Genomic DNA, 17,975 nt, shown 5'->3' with positions numbered 1-17,975 from the left:
GGTTAGAAACTACTGGAGGCCAGTGTTCACAGTTTATACCGATGCTTTCCCAGGTCTGGATGCATAATCATCTGGAAGGCTTATTAATCAGCAGACTCTGAGACCCATGTTCAGAGACTCTGATCCAGAAGGTCGGGTGGGGTCATGAACCTGCATTTTAGCAAGCTTCCCAGATGATTTCATTAAAGATTGTTCTCTAGTCATAATCTGAGAAACACAGGACAGCCTTTCACTCTCCTATATGGCCCAGGATCCTGGGTTCTTGTCCAGTATTTGTTGAAGATCAAACACAGTATCAAAAAGAGCATAACTCTGGGGCTAGATGGTTCTAGCTTAGATCAGAATTTATATCCTGCTGGAGAAGGACACTTATTTGGCACTTACAATCATCTGGCAGTTTTCATTGGTTTTCTGGTTAACAGCACAGGCTCTAGAACCAAAACCTGGGCTTGAACCCTGGAGCCATTATTTAACTTCTCGAAGTTTCTTCAACTGTAAAACAGGCATAGATAATGGGATCGACTTCACAGGTGATGAGGATTAAGTAAATTACCAAGGAAAAGCACTTAACCCAGATCCTGGCACCTGGTAAATTCTCCTTCAATAGTAACAACGATCCTTATTCCCTTTGCAGTCCTCTTCTCCCAGCCCTTCCTCCCCCGGTCTTCTCCAACACTGAGTAATAGAAATAACTGGATCGGACAGGGTCCCAAATATCTTGCAGCCTCCCCCCACTGACTAGCGCCAGGGCAGCCAGGCAGGGAGAAGTCTGGCCTCCACAGACCTCTATCAGCATCTGTGTGGGAGAGCTTTCCCACTGGCACTCTTGGTCTAAAAAAGGCACACACCCCCCTCAATTTTATTAGTGCTATTAGGTCTAATTTATTTTAGGTCCTGGATTTGTGATTCCAGATTGGTTAATTAGCTGATATAGTTCTGCCTCGTGAGAATATAGACCTCCTGGCTTTTCTCGAGCCGGAGATTAAGAAATCAGTGAAACCAGGAAAAATCACCAGAGGGGGCAGCAAGGTGAGAGTCAAGATCTTTTTTATTGTCTTTCAGGAGCATGGCCAGCGCCCATTCCTCATCACCCCTCCACCCATGCGGCTCAAGTGCCAATGCCCCAGGATTCTGGAACTCACAGACTGGACTTTGCAAGCAGGCAATGGCTGGACTTGAGAACAACCCTCCTTCCCACGGTGGGGCTTCAGTTAGCGGATCTGGCAGTTTATTTGTCAATATTATTTGTTGTTAGCTTAGTTGTAGGAAAATTGAAAAGTGTAATGTAGAGCCACAAAACCCTTAAGGCTGGTTAATCTTTTTGGATTGTAACCAATGTAATTTTTATTAGCTGATCCCATCTTGATTATAATACGCAGAGCCCTGGAAAAGTTGCTGAAGGCTCCAAGTCATGGTGTGCACAGGGAATAGACAGGCTCCATCATTTGCATTTTCTGCCAACGAGAGAGAAGGGGCAGAGGGGGCTGGATTGAAAGAACTGGGCTTGAGATGTCAGCGGGAGACGGGAGCAGTCTCCAAGAGAGATGCAGAAATGATCTTGGCAGTCCCATGAGGGGTGGGACTAGGCTAAGCAGGATTGGATTCCCTGCCCCATCTGCTGAAGGCACTCAAGCCCAGCAGTGTGCTGCAGTTAGAACACTGGAGTAAGGGTTATGGCTCAGAATTAGGAGGAAACAGAGATAAATCTAAAAGGCCATCCGTGTTGGTTTATTTATGATTATTTGAAGAGTCCTTCTTCAATGTTATAGTTCCAAGTATGGTGGCATCAAGAATTGGAATGGTATTGGGCACCTGGGTGGCTCAGTTGGTTAAGCGTCTGCCTTCAGCTTAGGTCATGATCTCAGGGTCCTGGGATCGAGTCCCACATCAAGTCCCACTCAGCAGGTAGTCTGCTTCTCCCCCTCCCTCTGTCCTTCCCCCCATTCGTGCTCTCTCTCTCTTTCCCCCTCCAACAAATAAATAAAATCTTTAAAAAAAAAAAAAGATTTGACAAGTATCTACAACCGAGAATCTGAAATGTTGTAGAGGGTGAGGGTAACAGCCTCTGGTCCCTCCCTGGACTTTGATCTTCTGTGCCAGAAAATGGGGGACAGTCTCATCCATTCGACAGCCCCCCGGAAAGGAGATCTCCTTTTCGGCTTTGACAGCTCCAGAGAAGGAAGGAGCTTTGCACTCTCTTGTACCCAGTCTAGCAACGATCGCCTTCCAAAATGCCCCTCAGTGCCCAGTCTAGCAATGATCCCTTTCCAAAAGGTGAAGTTGCAGGCCAGAAACACTGGGATTCTACTGACACTTGACTGATGCTCTTGACCCCCAACCATAGAGTAAATGATCCAGCAACCTATTCTAGACAAATGGGGAGCCCAGAGGCAGCACATGGGCATTTTTTCCCTTGGCCCTCTTATGAATATAAATATTTAGTGCATGGTGTTTTGCAGAATTAAATCTCTGAGCCTAGATTAGCCTGGTAATATCATTATGTCGATACCAGGGACGAGCTACCTGTGACTGCTGTGTGTCTTCTCATTCGAGGATGCCTGTGATGACTTGATGCCCTTGCATTTGCCAGGGCAATCATTAATTGCATATGAAACAGTTGGTGTTTGGCTTTAAGGGAAGCTGATTGGGTCAGTCACTGAGTGTTTGGCTCAGTGATCTACAGCTGGCTCTTTGCTCCTGCACTCCCGCTTTCTTTTCAAAGCATCCTTACTCAGTGTTTTTGGGACCCCCTGAGGAAGAGGTAGTGAAACATAGGGGGTTTTAATCTGTGTTTTCCTTTGGGCATTATAGCTTTAATTTTAATATTTTGGATAATAAAGAATGATTTTAAATTAAATTTGCGAGACTGCCATCTGTGATTGTTTGGACTTTTTCCTCCTCTCTGGCGGGATTTTTTACTCAATTCTTTCTGAACGTTAGCAAGAGTGGGTTGAGGGCAAGTGGAGAAAGAGGCAGCAGAGGAGTAAGTAAGCCCAAAGAACTGAGCGAAATGGGGAAAGGCTTTGATCCCTGGCCTCTGGCCCTGGGAGTTGGTGGGAAAAGCTTGGTGCCTTGTAACAATATCACAGAAGTTAACTGGGACGTACTTGCAGTTTCCTATCCTCTCCTCTTGATTTGATTTTGAGAAAGTGATTTGCCAGAGTTGTGCCTCAGTCTGCCCATCGGTCACATAAAGACCTGATTTTCCCCCACGGAGTTACTGCCATAGTTTTGAGACCGTTCTTCTGAGAACAGTTCCTGGGACCCGGTGATTATCACTACCTACCAAAGGCTAAAAGGGTCTCAGGGCTTCCTTGTGTTTCCATAACTAGAGTTAAATCCAAGAAATATCTAGAAATATGTTCTTAATCTTGTCGGTGAAATCCAGCAAGAAGAATTTTCTACCCTTCCAAGGGAAGGGAGGACACATTTACCGTCCCCACCGCAGACCACGGCATGAATGAGTCAGACAGACAGCACCATTGAACACGCATACGCTGAGCGAAATGCCAGAAAAAAATGAAAAAGCACCTGCCAGCGGAGGGGTTGCTATGATGAGTGACTTGGCTAGGAAAGATGGGATGGCGGGGAGGGCGCAAAGCACGTAACTCCTTTTTTAAGGGAAGGTGTCTTCTTGGAGGGGTCCCATTTTGCATTTGGGGGAAGAGAGAGAGTCTGGGGAGTGGGGCAGGGAGAGGATTCCTGGCAGAGCACGGACCATCTGAGCAGAAGCCTTAAGCAGAGGACAGTGCAGTGATCAGAGTCTGAGGGGAAGGAGGTAGACCTGGGGAGGGAAATAAACCTGAGGGTGAGGAAAGCTACCTTAAGAGCTCTCTGAAATGAAAATAGAGCATAAACAATTAGCAGGAAGCTGCTAGAAGCCTGAAGTTGTGTGTAGAGCAGAGGCTTTGTTAGCATCTGAGTGTTTCCTCTACATCTGTTCCTTCCCCACAGTCTCCCCTCCTTTCCCGCCATCTCCTACCCCACCGGTTCCCTTCCTTCACTCCAAACTCTGTTTTTATCAGATTGAGGGGGGTCCCGGCCACTTCCCCACAGAGGGAAGGCCTTCCCTGCATGGGTCAGGAGGCAAAGGTTCATGAAATGACGTTGAAGTTCAGGGAGGCAATAACCATGGCTCTGTGCAGGATGGAAGCTTGGTAAACAAGTATTTATCATGTTTTTAAGACCTCACATGAGCATCCTTTGTCCCATATGACACCTAGACTAAGAGATAAGCTTGGAATCTCAATCAATCTCTCTCTCTCTCTCTCTCTCTCTCTCTCACACACACACACACACACACACATTCTCTCCCACCTCCTCTTCCTCTCTCCTTTCCAAAAGCCCTGGTTCTCCTAAATACAACCTTGGTATCCCCCCAATAGTAGAAAAAACCCCAACAAGTGCCTATGGAAAAAGCCTTTAAGACTCATGAATATTTAGCTCGTCCTCATGTAAAATATATGACTTTGTGTAAGGATCAGGCGAACGAGGTGCATGATTTTTTTCTGATTTATGGGCCTGGAGACGGATTATTCATAGCAGAGCAGCTGTGTGGAAAGATTCATCCGCTGCGAAATGTGATTGTACATCAGGCAGTGTGTGGGAACGGAGCTATGACTAATGGCTGCTTTACATATAAATGAGAAGGTTTGTGCTAGGAACTGTAAAAAAATACAATCACTCAGCTGACGGGCAGGCTCCTTATCATGGGTGCAGGAGAGGGACCTCAGGAAAGGCAGGCAAATGAATGCCTTTGCCCTGAAAAGCCAGGTGGGGGTTAAGAGTCAGGGAGCAGGAGAGGGGACGGAAGGAATTGGGAGAAGCAGCCAACTCTCCTGAGCTGGCCGGGCTGGGCCGTAGTCAGTCTCTGTATTTGTAACTCCGTCTTCCAGGCCCTGCTGTGACCTCTGAGAGCCCGTCAGGGCGGAGATGCAACCCCAACAGAAGTAGCTGCGTCACCAGTACGCCCAGCCAGGGGTGATGACTGGGTCCCGAACTCTCCAGAGCTTGGCGTTAGGCTGCTGAAGATTCAGGTCCCTTTCAGAAGTCGGCACAAGATTCATCTTGGTAAACCTCAGAAGAGGAAAAATTGTGCAAATCTGAGATTTTCCCCTGCCACCCCTCACGTCTCCCTCGCTTTCTCCTGTTCATCTCTCTCCTCTCTTGTAGCTGAGACAGGCTGTCTAGACACTGCAGATGTGGACAGATGTTGGGTCTGTAATTTATAACAACGGCCTCCAGAAGGCAATTCCAATTTGTTTCGGTAAGGCTTTGAGTTACAGGCAGAAAAAATATCCTGTAAATACTGTTGACTTACATGGTAAGTACACCAAGGGTTTACTTAGTCAACAACCACTAACTACAGCATAATTACACACCCACCCAGATTACCGGAGGATTTAATGACACTGAACAGGTAATGACCACCAACCAACCCGAGTTTCTGGTTTTAGGGGGGCCTGGAGAGCAAGGGAGTTGAACCATACTTAACAGGAATTTATGCCTGTTTCTTCAAGTCATCAATTAGTCACCATTTTGAGGGCCTTTCAGTGTTATCTACATGTCAGACATCCCTTCGCTATCACACTGTATGCCAAGCAGGTTGGAGCCTCTTTGTTGCTCTCCACTGATCCGGTTTTAAACCATGCAGTATCTGGAGGTACTCACAACGCCCTCAGACAAGCCAAGAGGCTGGAAAATTACCTTTGCCGTTATCCTAATGGGTCATGCACTCAACAGCAAGGCCGAGCTCACTGACCCACTCTCTCTCTCTCCTGCTGGCCGATGATGGTGCAGCTGTCCAGGCCAACAGTGAAGGAGACCGGCCCACTCAAGATCAAGCTAATCCTCATGGGGATTATATTCTGGTTGGGTAATCATAATGGGAAATGGAAAGGTGAATTTCTAGAACAGTGTTTCAAGAAATTCAGGAAGCTTCCTACTGTATCTGGAGTGGTATGTGTGTGCAGGGGGAGCAGGAAGCTCATATCAAGGCCAACGCAAGGAGAAGTTTGGTAATCTGGCCACAATTCGTCTGTTGAAGCAGAAGCCAAATTTGCACTTGAGGTCTGCCATCCCTGAGAACTCTGACCAGCTGGTCCCCCTGGGATTAGGGGATCAGAGTTGGCCAGCAGCTGGAGAGCTCAGACTTCCCTGGGCATATAGAGTTGCCGCTGAAATAGACCTCAGGGTATCATTTATAGTCTGGGGGAAGGGGAAAGAGGAGTGGGAATAAAGGGGGTAGGAAAATGTGGAAATCCAATGAACACATTGGCAGGGTTGGATTCCAATTTTTAATCTATCACCAACCTCTGCTGGTTTATCTGTTCCACAGAATCTTCCTCCCCCTCTTGCCTGTCCAAAGACAGTCAAACAAAACTTAATACACCCCTAGGCACAGACCCCAGGATTTTCACAGACCATGAAAGGAAAGCCTGATGCCAATTGAAGGACAGATCATGTCTGGAGAATCCGGCTTCTCTGTAATGGTTGCCGTGTTCTCCCGGTCTCACTCTTCCCCTGCCCAGGCCCTGCTTTGTATGAGTCCAACTTCAATGATATCTTGCTTCACCTGAAGAAGTGCATCTGGTTTAGAATGTCAGCTCCTGGCAGAGCCACAGAACTGATCACTAGCTAGAAGGCGAAGCCACCTGGGCCAAAAGAAAGGGGTAAGGAGTATCAGGAGTCATGGCTGAGACTGCTCTTCTCTGGAGGGCACCGGCTGGGGGTGGGGGGTCGTCTGGCTGCAGGTCCTGCCCAGGAGAAAAGGTGTTAGCCACAGAAGAATGGGTTTAGGAAACAATTTGTGTCTTAGGAGTATAAGGTTTTGGATGCAGTGTCTAAAGAGACTCTAGAGACTTCTTTTATGGAGACTTTAAAAATATGAGTGACTCCTACTTGCCAGGGGTATGTGAGATTTTTGTCCTAGTGAGAGATATAGATGACAATGGCCTGGAGCCCTCTAAACCCAGGAGATCCTTGTAAGTGCACGAAGCCTCACACGGCTCCCCGGCAGGAGTGGACAGGGACATTTGAACTTCCAGCCCTAGGAGGGCTGTGGAAAGAAGGAGGGACGCCCTCTGGCCAGGGAGGACAAATGAGCTATAATAATGTTAATATCTGACATGAACAGAGAGATTACTGTGTGCCAGGCATATATTTTCTCCCTGATGATACATCTATGCATTAGCTCTTTGAGAAGGAAAACACTACCCATTGCCAGGGAGCAGAACTTCCTCCAAATAAGAGGGAGCACGTGGCACAGAATCCCGCTCCGTGGCTTGTCAGCATTAGCCAGAGGGTTACATAATTTGTAGGGTGGAGGATAGAAGCAAGAGGTAAAGTCAGCTCTGGAGACACATATCCCAAGACGTCTGTGGGGAGGAAACTTCAGGATATAGGCTTGGGGGTCTGCATACTTGGAAAGTGGATGTCATGGGACACGGGAGAGCTAGTGAAAGGACAGGATCACTGACCCAGGAGCATTCTGCCACGCACGCGTGTCTACACACATGTCCACATAGAGACATTTCATCTCTGAACTGGTGAGAAAGGGTCACATGCTTAGCCAAAAGGGACATATTACAAGCCACGGTTCATTCCATACATGCAGGAATGACGTGGCCTCTCCGACAAAGACTTCCCCAGACTTCTTTTTTTTTTTAATTGGGTTTTTGCTTTCTTTTTTTTTTTTTAAGATTTTATTTATTTATTTGACAGACATCACAAGTAGGCAGAGAGGCAGGGAGAGAGAGGGGGAAGCAGGCTCCCCGCTGAGCAGTGAGCCCGATGTGGGGCTCAATCCCAGGACCCTGGGATTCATGACCCAAGCCGAAAGCAGGGCATTAACCCACTGAGCCACCCAGGTGCCCTTCCCCAGACTTCTTAATGAGTACACACAAGTCCCATCATTAGAGGAAGGACAGGACAGGACTGGGAAGGGTTCGCCTGGTGGGCATCTCCCCAGAGAGATTCAGGTCTGGTCTTCTCTAAACCAAATCTTCCTGCTGGCCAGGCCTGGAACCTGAGGTGTCCTGGGCCTATGGAAGGCTATGGGAAGACAGACTAGGGTCTGGGTCGGGGGAAGCATGGGTCTAGAGTGCAACTTCAGTTTATTTGTCCAGTACACACCAGACCCTGAGAGTCCAAAAATAGTTGCCCAAAATAAAATAGTAGAAAGACCAGGGGCTCTGGAGTCAGAAAACCTAGGTTTGACTCCTCTTACTTACTAGTATCTCGTTCATTCATTAATTCACTCAATAAATATGTATTGAGCATCCCTTGTATGCCAAGTGTGTGACCTTTATTGGGCAAGCTATTTAATCTCTATTGGCAGGGTGCCTGGGTAGCTCAGTCCATTAAGCAGTTAAACACTTCTGCCTTCAACTCAGCTCACGATCCCAATGTCCTGGGATCGAGTCCCAGGTCAGGCTCCTTGCTCAGTGGGGAGTCTGTTTCTCCCTCTCCTTCTGCCCCTCTGTGCTCTCTCTCTCTCTCTGAAATAAATAAATACAATCTTAAAAAAAGAAACTCAATTGGCATCAGTTTCCTCATCTATAAAACAGGGATAATAATGCCTCAGTGTCACAGTTATCATGAGCATTACATGAGAAGAGGTGTTGGCACATGGTTGATTCCCAGTAAATGCTCCTTATTAGCACCAGTAAAAGAATTCCAGTTATGCCCCTTTCATAAATTCCCTTCTGCTGTTTCTCCCCTGACCCCACCGGTAGCTGAACCTTCTGGGGAAAGTATGGGAGAATTTTACATGGCCCCAGATGAGCCACTCTCATAGGTGACTTTCACAGGACAGCTTTAGCACCAAGGGGATCTGATTTGCTTGTCTGCCTCCCTCTCTGGACTGTGAATCCCTCAGGGAAGGGGCTGTGTCTTCACTTGTTTAGCATGTGGCCGCAGTGCCCGTGACAATGCCTGACCCATTGGAGACATTCAGTAGATGTTTGCTGACTCAGTGAAAGAAGGAAGGAGGAGAGTCAGTCTTTTCTTTCTTCCTTCCTTCCTTCCTTGAAGATTTTATTTATTTATTTATTTATTTGAGAGAGAGAGAGAGAGAGAGAGAGAGAGACAGAGAGAGAGACAGAGAGAGAGCATGAGAGGAGAGAGGTCAGCGGGAGAAGCAGACTCCCTGCTGAGCAGGGAGACGATGTGGGACTCAATCCTGGGACTCCAGGATCATGACCTGAGCCAAAGGCAGTTGCTTAGCCAATTGAGCCACCGAGGCGCCCTCTTCCTTCCTTCCCTCCTTCCTTTCGTTTTCTTTCTTTCTTTCTTTCTTTCTTTCTTTCTTTCTTTCTTTCTTTCTTTCTTTCTTTTCTCTTTCCTTCCTTCCTTCCTTCCTTCCTTCTTTCTCTCTTTCTCTCTTTTTCTCTTTCTTCCTTTCTGGTTTTAATTATTTATTTGCAGGAGAGTGAAAGCAAGAGAGAGCACAGAAGGAGAGGGAGAAGCAGACTTGCCACTGAGCAGAGAGCCTGATGTGGGGCTCAATGCCAGGCCCCCAAGATGACAACCCAAGCCAAAGGCAGATGCTTAACCAATTGAGCCACCCAGGCACCCCAGAAGCAGGGTTTCTATCCCTGTAGTGGTTGTGAAGGCCCCTCATTTCTTCATCCAACAAATATTTATCAAGCAGCTAGATGTCCCTGGTACTGTACCAAGTGTTGGAGATATAATGGTGAGCAGAATAGACATGATCCCTGCCCTCGTAGAGCTCAGAGTCCAGGGGGAGAATACAGATTATAATCAGATAGTCGTACAAAACCAGGATTTTACCAGGTGTGACCTTGTGTTCAAAGAGGAAGTAAATGATGCTAAGAAAGCATATCAAGGAAGAAAGAGCTAACCAAGTGTGGGCAGGCATGGAGGGCTTCCTCTAAGATGCAACATTCCAGCTGACACCTGAAGTGGGAGTAGGGGTTAAGGCCATTCTGGGGTGGTGCTGCTGCCACCGACAGGAGTCCTCCAAAGAGGGGCAACCTCAAGTGCACAGCCCCAGGGGCTGGTTAGATCATGGCACATTCCGACAATAGGAAAAGGCCAGTATGGCTGGAGCGTGGCTTGCAACTCAGAGTGTGGAACAATGATACTGGAGTCGTGGGTCCCAGACTTCATCTTAAGAGCAAGGGGACACCATAGCAGGGTTTCAAGTCGAGGGATGGTAGAAGTGACATGACCACCACCAGGCCCAGTTGTTTGGGCCAGGTGGCACCTGTGGAGACCGCAGTCAGGGGTTGCAGGGGGTTGGTTGAGTCAGCCAGCCTTGGACTGAGGTGATGGAGAGAGAACGGGAAGGGGAGGAAAACACTCTGAAGTAGAGGAGATAGGGCTCCCTGACAGTGGGTCCTGCTGTGGCAGATTGGGGGGGGAGGCGCCATGGGGAAGTCCCAGGTCTGTAAGCTTGCTCCTTGCATCTGTCTGCTCCTTATTCACTTCCAGAAAAGCTCTCCTCTCTTTTCCACCCAAGAGTTTAGTTCTGATAGCCTTCAGAGGTGGATAGATTTCCACTTCCAGAGAATGAGAGAGACGACGACAAGACGTCCCACGGTATCTGGGAGGCATCTAGAGTGTCACTTTCCCAAGCAAGCCCCTTGCCACTGAAGCATTCATTTATCCTCCCAAACTCGCCCAAACCCAAACATACTCTCAGATTCTCTGGCTCCCTGCGCTGACACAGACCTCCAAACCCTCCCTACAGACCACTTCATCCTACCCTTATTTATCCTTGCCTCCCAAAGCCCTCCACGCCCCCTCCCCTGCTCTTCTCCCTAGCCGCCCCCCAGCCCCTACCTCCCTCTGCCTCCACTTCACCCTATTAAGAAACAACAACCCCCCAGAACGCCTGCCCCTGGCTGCTGTTCCCTGAGCCCCGCCTGCCCTCCCTCCTCCTGCTCCTCTCCCTGACAGATGCCTCAGAGCCCCGGGCCGCAGTTAAGGTGACGAGATGCAGCAATTCTTTATGAACATTTCATTCCTGCTCGCTACACGACGTAAATTAGATGGTGTGTTACATTCGGGCAATAAGAGAGATATGTCACCACGACGCTGGCCCATTGGATGGAGAGGGTAATCCTGCCGTGAATTTCATTACTGCTTTTATATAGACAGAATTAGCTCGGTGACAGCGAGCCTGATTGTCTTTCACTAGGGGTTTGGAGAAGAGCTGAAAGGATTTCACCCTGATGTGCACACTACTGAGTGACCCCGCTCACCAGCGGCTGCGCTGATTGCTTTGCACCTTGCAGACCCGCGATTGGCTCAGCCTCGCCGCTGCTGCTGCCGCCGCCTTGCCTCCCTCCCTGGTCCCCAGCCCTCCCCGCCTGGCTTTCTATTGAAGCAAGAAGAAAGGAGACCTAATGGAGGAGTCACAAGGTCATGAAGGGAAATTTGGGCATGGGGAGGGGCAAGTTGGCAGGGTTACAAAATACCCGACAATCCCTTTCGGGTCAGAGTCTTCTGGACAAAAGCTGTAGCCACTCACTCTTGCTTCCCAGAAACGGGCACGAAGGAGCTTGGGCCGCGTGTCCGATGTCCTGGGGGAAAAGGAGAGACTGGGTAGGGACTGGCAAATCCCTGTGAGTCTCTCTTGCAGAGACTCCGGAGCTGCCACCAGGTTCCTGTCCCTTTGCCTCTCGCTCCTTTGGGTCCTTCTGTCATGGTGGTTCAGGCTCTTCCCTACCCCCTAGGCAGGAAGAGTTGGGAGAAGCAAGAGGAAGACCATTGTCACTCCCCGCCTGCAGACTCAGCAACTCCACTGTGGAGGATGAGGGAGGGGCGTAGATTCCCTTCCCTCTGTTTCCCACACTCACCAACATGGCTCCCACTCCAACCCCACCCCAACTCTACACAACCCTCTTCAATGACCTCCAGAATCCTTAGTAGGACCTGGATGGCCCAGTCCAGCAGCCTGCACACAAGCCCAGGCTGGGGATTTCCTTCCTTCCGTTTCTTTCTACAGGAATGGCTAGTTCTGAATCAGTCCTCTCCTGTTTTCTGGGTCTCTACCTTAATATCTCTCACCACTGGGTGAGCCCTCAGGGAGACCCTCCAAGATTCCATTCCTTGCAGGGCCACAGGCCAGGCCTCAAGCAGGCAGAATAATCTCCTCAAAGCCCCTCATCTTTTGGTCAACCCGATACATCTGTTGGGAAAGTTTCTTTCGCAGCCCAGATCAGCCAGCTCTGTGGCCTGTGCTGAGAGGGATTAAGGCCACAGTCGCTGCTTTCTGGCGGTGGGGGGACCCCGGACCTCGGCAGAGCTGAGCGGGCCCTCGGAGGCCTGGCACAGGGTCTCTACTCTCTGACTCTGTCTGCCTGGGGTTAGTGCCCTGATCTCCCCTGAGCCCCCCTTCCAGCCACCCCCCCCCCACAGACACACACGGCACCTCAGCTCCAACTGCCTATCCTCCATGGAGCCCAGGGAGAGGGTTCTCTCAAGGATTTACTCAGGAAATCACTCTGGACACGTTTTACACTGAAATTCCTTCTCTGTGAAGCAAAGACTAAGTTACGATGCTGAAACTCTAGTCTGAGCCTGCCGGTATGCTAGCCAGGTGACGAGGCAGGTCATCACACCTTTCTAAACTTCAGCTTCAAAAAGGGTCATAACTGGGCGCCTGGGTGGCTCAGTGGGTTAAGCCTCTGTCTTCGGCTCAGGTCATGATTTCAGGGTCCTGGGATCGAGTCCCGCATCGGGCTCTCTACTCGGCAGGGAGCCTGCTTCCTCCTCTCTCTCTCTGTCTGCCTGTTTGCCTACTTGTGATCTCGCTCTGTCAAATAAATAAAAAAAATCTTTAAAAAAAAAAAGGGTCATAACTGCTGTGGGGGGCTGTGGTTCAGTCTTGTGCTTCCCTCGGTGCTGAGGAAGGTCTCCAGCCATTGCCCTGCCCTGTCAGATTTCCTTGGATTTGTCTCTGCTGAAGAGAGCTGTCTCACCAAAGGCCATGCCTTTCCCCGGGCAGCCTGCTTCTACTGTCTTGTCACCATGGGCATCTGAAGGCTCAGCCACCTGTCTGTACCTTGGGACACTTTAGAAGGGCCATCCCTGCTGCCGAGTCCCCCTTGAGGTTGACAAAGGTCTTTTTGGTGACTGCACCAATTTCTCCCTCTGTCCAGTCCTTCTTCTTTCTAGTTCTTTCTCTTGCACTAGTGAAAACCCCAAGAGCACGCCCCAGTGAACTTCCAGCACCATGGACACCATCCCAAAGTTGGCTTCCCTATCCAGCCTGCCTACCTGTGGGACTACTGCAGGACAAGGGTGGTTGGTTGGTTGTTGTTGTTGTTGTTTTTTAAGATTTTATTTATTTGACAGAGAGAGACACAGTGAGAGAGGGAACACAAGCAGGGGGAATGGGAGAGAGAGAGAAGCAGGCTTCCCACTCAGCAGGGAGCCTAAAGTGAGGCTCCATCCCAGGACCCCAAGATCATGACCTGAGCCGAAGGTAGACGCTGAATGACTGAGCCCCCCCAGGCGCCCAGTGAAGGGGTTTTGTAAAGTGTCATGTAGCTGCTGCTGCCTCCCATCAACGTTGTCATCACAGCAGGCTCTGACTAGCTGGTGTGATGGGTTCAGCATACTTCGGCCAGGAAGTCCAGTGAATGAACACCCAGCTTTCTTTTTTCTCCTAAGGACAAGGTTCTTTGCACTCTGCTTTTTGTCTTCTGATTGGAATAACCTTCCCAGATTGTCCAGACTGTCTTTCAGGAAGCCCAGCCATTGTCCCAAGTTCAAACTGCCAGTGTTCTATTACCCATATCTCATTCTTTGCCCCAAGAATCAGGAGCTAAGTGCCCACTGGATATCTCTCCTACACGCTCTGGATATACTCCTAGCTGGGCATCCTAGCCTTTATTTAAAGCATGCACTTTCCTCCCAAAAACCAAACGATCCATCCTTGGTGTGTGTGTGGGTGGGGGGTGGGTGACAACAGATCTCAAACGAGGCCTGAGTATAGGGTCTCCTCTACTTTGAGCCAAGACTTCCTTCCTTCTGGACCTTGTTTACAACTCCATCCCAAATAAAGAAAGCCTAGGATCCCTCTCCTAGGGAATAGGGAGGAGCACTGGCAATGGTCTCCAATTACTGTTACCCTTCTAAGTATGCCCATACTGTCTCACTACTGGTCCCCCAGCCTTGTCAGCATCTTGGGAGTCACATGGCAGGAAGGGACACTGGCGGGTGAATCAGATCTTCTTTTTTTATTTATAAAGATTTTATTTATTTATTTATTTATTTATTTGTCAGAGAGAGAGAGAGAGAACACAAGTAGGCAGAGTGGCAGGCAGAGGTAGAGAGAGAAGCAGGCTCCCCGCTGAGGAAGGAGCCCATTGTGGGACCCGATCCCAGGACTCCTGAGCCAAAGGCAGTGGCTCAACCGACTGAGCCACCCAGGCATCCCTGAATCAGATCTTCTATCCTGTCCCCACTCCTGGGCCCTGACCCAGAATGTGTGCTTCTCAGGAGTGCAATGGCCTGCATTTCTCCTAGAGCTTTCCCTGCAAAGCGGCAGGCACTGAGTGAGGAGCCAGTGGTGTGGGGGATGGAACTTTCTCACCCTACTCCCGTTCTGACATCACAGGCCTCACTTTCTGACACTAATTGGTTGCCATGGAAACCAGTTCCTCAGAGTACATGACAACCTGAGGTGGAGGGAGGGAGAGCCACAGGAACCAGCCCTGCCACAAAGAATCCACAGAGCCCCTCAGCATCAAGCACGCTGCCCAGAGTCACTATCCTCTGGCAGTACATAGGCTTTGCACATAAGGAGAAAAGTCCACCAGCTCACGAAGATGCCCCAGGACTGCACAAAGGTAATCCGACTTCACCACTCCTCCCACTTCCCACTTCATGTGGAAATCTGTCTTTTCTTTGAGAGGGGAGCTCTTGCTGCAAAGTCATAGTCCAAATTGAGAAAAGTCAGCCACGTCCCATGGAACAAACGGCTATCAGATGTGACATGGGCATCTCTCTCTCTCGGTCCTGGAAAGGAAGTCCTCTTTTCTAAGAAATTGTCTTTAACTACCCTGAGATCATGACCTGAGCCGAAACCAAGAGTCAGTTACTGAACCAACTGAACCCCGCAGGTGCCCCTTACACATCCTTTCAGTCATTCATTCAACAAGCATTTATGAGCTCCTGGTATGTTACAGATCCAGTGCCAGGCCTGAGGGATCCACCCAGGAGCTGATAGGGACCTGCCTCTATGGAGCTCACTCCCAGCATCTTCTACACTCATGTCCATCCTTTTAGTAAGTAGCTCTGGGTTTTCTTTTTTCATTCTAGTCTCCCAATGTGGTAAGATGTCTGGTTGCTGATAGTGTCGGTACAATCTGCTTAGTAATCCCCTTCCACCCCTGGGCTTCCCAAGAGTAGAGACCTTGAGCCTACTCATATATGTTTTTGCCTGACACTAGACTCCAAGATTTGGGGCCCCTCAGCCTTCCACGTCACCCCGTTGCTCTCCGAACCAGCCTTTCAAGGACCCTGGATTCCTCCACTGTCTTTCAAGGCCACGGAGCAGAAGAATGGATGGGACTTGAGGTTGGTGGCAGAAAGGTAGGTCTGCAGTGTGCCCGTGGGAACGGGTGCACGGGCAGGAGGTACACAGCCATGTCTTTGTCCGCCGGCATCCTGTGGTCACGCACGCGCACTTCCGCTGGCTGTATCTGTGACTTCTCCCAAATCAGCCAACGTGGGGATGTGAGCATGTGTGTGATTCCACTTATGAGCGTGAGTGAGCATGTGTTCAGGGGAAGGGGAATTTAGGGGTATGTCTCTATGTGTGTTTTTTCCAAATGCTTGGCTTTTTTCAAAATGGCTTAGAGCACTACTGTCATTTATGGGGTTTAAAATGTCAGAACAGGGCCCGTGGGGAGGCAGGGGAGATTAAACTGCAAACAGTGAAGGTTATAGATGACGTTTCTGATAGGCTGACAGGCAGACTCAAATGATGCTGCACTTCAGCAATCATTTAAACACACACATGCACACACACACACACACACACCAGCTCCTCTCTCCATATTTTAATGGCACATTCTGAAGGCTAAAAACATAACATAGGCCATGTCTAGAAAACCAGAGCTCTGCTTTCAGAACCCAACCCGCAGCTGTCTGGTGTGGTGTGTGTGTGTGTGTGTGTTTATTCAAATGTGCCTACCTGTCCCAAATGAACACATATACTTATTTATATTTTGAATCTGCATTAGTTAATTTCATGTCACTTTTATACAGCATCCTATGTGCTTAACAAAACACATCCCATCTCATGGTCGACCCAAGCATCATGACCTCATGTGTAAAGTAGGCAGGGTCGAAATTACTACCCTATTTTACAGATAAAAGAATACTGAGGCGCCAAGAGGTCCAGCGGGTTTCCCAAGACCATCCAGTGGGAAGTAACAAAGCCAAGGTTAGAAGCAGAGCCTTTTTGTACTTATCCAGAGCCCTTTTCTTGAGGTTGTGGTTCTCAGCCTGGGCGATGCTTCAGAATCACCTGCAGAGCTTCCAAACCCCACCAGGCCCCCAGAGACTGCCACCCAGTTCTGGTGGTGACCCTTACAGGACATTTTTGAAGACTCCTGGTTATGCTCACAGGTAGGGGACATCCCAGGTATCTGATTAGGCTCGCATCCCCTCTGCATGAATGTGGATTCCAGCCTCCTCCCTGCTCAAGGTCTATCTCTCATCTACCTCCCAGAAGACTTACTATCCGGGAGGATCAGCAGCTCTATTTCTTCTGCTTCACCCACCCCTGCCAGACCGTGGAGGTTTAGAAAGTTGCTCAGCTCAGCCTGGTGAGTGCAGAGGCTATCGGCTCTGAGGCTTACCATTGGGGCCACCCGACATGGGGCCGACTGTGTTGTCTTGGCAAGTGGAAAAGAGGAGAAGCAGCCCCACCTGGCCCCGTCAGCCAGGAGAAGGCCAAGGGGGTGAGGAGTAGCCCTGAATGACCTAGGCTGAGAGAAAAGAGGGAAAGAGATGGAAAAAAAGAGAAAGGAGAAGAGGAGAAGGAGAGCCCACCCCTTGGAAGATTATTTCAAGCCGCTCTGTGCTGAAACCACCTCACCCGGCCACTGCAGGAGAGGTGACCTGGCACAGCATTCAGGAGCACAGACGCGGCGGTGGCCTGTCTGAGCTCGAATCTGGGTTCTGCTTATGAGTAGCATGACTTGGCTCCAGGAGGAAGGAAATTACCCTTCAAAATCCAGAGCAGAGCGGTGCCTAGCTGACTCAGTCAGGAGAGCATGAAGCTCTTAATCTCAGGGTCATGAGTTCAAGCCCTACCCCTGTGCCTCTGTTTCCTTATCATTAAAATATCGATTATAGGGGTGCCTGGGTGGCTCAGTCGTTGGGCGCCTGTCTTAGGCTCTGGTCATGATCCCAGGGTCCTTGGATCAAGCCCTGCTTTGGGCTCCCTGCTTGGTGGGAAGCCTGCTTCTCCCTCTCCCAATCCCCCTGCTTGTGTTCCCTCTCTTGCTGTGTCTCTTTCTGTCAAATAAATAAAATACGGATTATACTAATAGTACGTGCATCACAGGGTCTCTAGGAGGATTTAGGGAGTTCAGGTAGAGCCCCCGACATAGTGTGAGTTCTGGGCAGGGGTTAACTGTTACTATTCTGCACAATTTGATGCTTTGAAACTCTACCTCCTTGAAACTCTTCCTATCTTCCTGAACATTCCTTCTCTGTCTTCTGTTCCTCTGCCCTCCCTCTGAGTCACTGGTTCTCAGTCTAAGGAACTCTTAGAACTTATCCCCAGAGATTCAGAATATTTGTCTGGGATGGGGCCTAGACACGGATGTTTCTCAAATTCCCTGGCTAACCCAAATGCCAAGGTTAAAAACCACCCCTCTGAGTGCTGTCCCTCCCTAAGTCTCGGCTCTTACTCCTTTCTCTCCTCACTCATCCTTGCCATGTAACCAACCTCCTTCCCATGGCCTTAATTACCATCCAGGAGC

At 49.4% G+C, this 17,975-nt stretch overlaps 1 long non-coding RNA gene across 1 annotated transcript; it reads left to right on the top strand.

Annotated features, from left to right (window-relative positions):
* Window positions 1-14,915: 14,915 nt before the first annotated feature.
* LOC125084895 (uncharacterized) lies at window positions 14,916-17,231 on the top strand. The gene is made up of 3 exons (XR_007122732.1): window positions 14,916-15,263; window positions 15,486-15,570; window positions 16,353-17,231. It is a non-coding gene; the product is annotated as an uncharacterized LOC125084895 (long non-coding RNA).
* The last annotated feature ends 744 nt before the right edge of the window (window positions 17,232-17,975 follow it).

The sequence above is a fragment of the Lutra lutra genome, chromosome 14 (genome assembly GCF_902655055.1).
Source record: "Lutra lutra chromosome 14, mLutLut1.2, whole genome shotgun sequence".
In the NCBI taxonomy this organism is placed as follows: domain Eukaryota; kingdom Metazoa; phylum Chordata; class Mammalia; order Carnivora; family Mustelidae; genus Lutra; species Lutra lutra.
The sequence above is the reverse complement of the archived record's forward strand: the minus strand, read 5'-3'. Positions and strand labels throughout refer to the sequence as shown.